This window comes from Galeopterus variegatus, unplaced genomic scaffold (genome assembly GCF_000696425.1).
Source record: "Galeopterus variegatus unplaced genomic scaffold, G_variegatus-3.0.2 Scaffold8750, whole genome shotgun sequence".
In the NCBI taxonomy this organism is placed as follows: domain Eukaryota; kingdom Metazoa; phylum Chordata; class Mammalia; order Dermoptera; family Cynocephalidae; genus Galeopterus; species Galeopterus variegatus.
The window spans coordinates 6123-8716 of record NW_007734861.1 but is presented as its reverse complement, the minus strand read 5'-3'; positions in this window follow the sequence as shown (position 1 = coordinate 8716).

The window sequence follows — 2594 nt, the reverse complement described above, 5'->3', positions numbered from 1 at the left end:
CACCAAAAATATATAAGAATTCTCCTTTCTCCCCATCCTTGCCAACATTTGTTATTTTTTTTTGTCTTTTTGGTAATAGTCATTCTAACTGGGGTTATATGACATCTCATTGTGGTTTTGAGTTTCATTTTTCTGAGGATTAGTGATGTTGGACATATTCTCATATATTTGCTGGCCATTTGTATGTCTTTTGAAAAATGTCTCTTCAGATCCTTTGCACATTTTTCAATCTGAGTTTTTGTCTTTTTACTATTGAGTTGTTTGAGTTCTTCACATGTTTTAGATATGAATACCTTGTCAGATGCATATATTGCAAATATTTACTCCCATTCTTCAGGTTGTCCTTTTGCTCTGTTGATTGCTTTCTTTGCTGTGAAGAAACTTTTTAGTTTAATGTAATCCCATTTGTCAATTTTTTGCTTTTGTTCCCTGTGCTTCTGAATGATTATTTATAAAATCTTTGCCCAAACCTATGTCCTGAAATTTCCCCCCTGTTTTCTTCTACAAGTTTTAAAGAATAACTAATGCTAATACTTCTTAAATTATTTGAAAAAAAGAGGAAGTGAATGGAATTCTTCCAAACTCTTACTATGTGAGGCCAGCATTACCCTGATATCAAAACCAGGCAAGGATGAAACAAAAAAGAAAACTACAGGTCAATATCCCTAATGAATACAGATACAAAAATCCTCAATAATATATTAGTAAACCAAATACAACAGCATAATCAAAAATATTATACACCATGGTCAATTTGAATTTATCCCAGGGTACAAGGATTTTTCAACATAGGCAAATCAATAAATGTAATACATCACATCAACAGAATGAAAGAAAACAACAACAACAACAACAACAACAACAAAAAACATGATCACCTCAATAGATGAAGAAAAAACATTTGATAAAATTCAACATCATGATTAAAAACTCTCAATAAATTAGGTATAGAAGGGAAGTATCTTAATAAAGGGTATGCCAAACACACAGCTAACATCATACTATGTTGGGAAAACCTGAGAGCTTTCCCTCTAAGAACTGGAGCAAGACAAGGATGCCCACTCTAACAACTTCTATTCAACATAGTACTTGAAGTCTTAGCCAGAGCAATTAGACAAAAGAAAGAAATAAAGGGCATCCAAATTGGAAAGGAGGGATTCAAGTTCAACCTGTTCGCTGATGACATGATTTAGTAAAGACTCTACCAAAACACTCCTAGACCTGATAAACAAATTCGTTAAAGTTCTGGGATACAAAATCAACATACAAAAATTAGTATTTCCATACACCAACAACAAACTAATGGAAAAAGAAATCAAGAAAGCTATCCCATTCACAATAGCAACAACAACAACAACAACAACAACAACAACAACAACAAAATACCTAGGAATAAATTTAACCAATTTAACCAAGGAGATGAAAGATCTTTACAATAAAATTGATAAAACAATGACTAAAGAAACTAGAGAAGACACAAAAATGGAAAGGCATCCTATGCTCATGGAGTGGACAAATCAATATCATCAAAATGACCATACTACCCAAAGTGATCTACAGATTAATTGCAATCCCCATCAAACGTCCAATGACATGCTTCACAGAAAAAGAAAAAAACAATTCAAAAATGTATATGGAACAAGAGATCTCAAATAGCCAAAGCAATCCTGAACAAAAATAACTAAGAAGGGAAATCACACTATCTGACTTCAAACTGTGCTAGGAAGTGATAGCAATCAAAGCAACATGGTACTGGCACAAGAACAGACACATAAACCACTGGAACAGAATAGAGAATTCATAAATAAATCCACGTACCTACTCCTACTGATTTTTGACAAAGGAACCAAGAACATACATTAGGAAAAGGACAGTTTCTTCAGTAAATCGTGCTGGGAAAATTGGAGATTGGAGACCCCTATCTCTCGCCATATACCAAAATCAACTCAAAATGAATTAAAGACTTAAATGTAAGACCCAAAACTAAGCTATTACATTTAAGAGTTATTTCTTAATAGAAAATTTTCTGAGCTGAATTTAACATGAACAAATTACTGAACTGAAATCGTTTCTTGTAATAAATGACTGTTAAGAAAGCAAATATGAAGAACTTTAGTGTCAATTACATCAGGCAATTTGATGCCAAAATTACAGTGCAAAACTATTTTTATACTTTACCTAAGAAAGCCTGCAAAGAAAATGACAAATAAACTTTAAGTTTTACTTTATATCTCTTCTAGTATTTCATTTAGGCCTGACTTTATTTTATTTTTTTAATTTTATTTTTATTATTTTTATTTTGTCAATATACAATGTAGTTAGTTATTGTGTCCCATCACCGAAACCTCCCTCCCTCCTCCCTCTCCCCCCTCCCACCCAGGTGTGTCCCCTCCATTTTCTTGTTGTAAGAACTTCAAAAAAAAAAGTTGTGGTTGTTATATCTTCCTCTCCCCCCTCCCGGGTTTTTTTTTTGTTGTTGTTGTTGTTGTTGATGTTGTTGTTGTTGTTTGTTTGTTTGTGTGTGTGTGTGAGGGTGTGTGTGTGTGTATGTGTGTGTGTGTGTATGTATGTGTGTGAATTGATTCATTCACCTT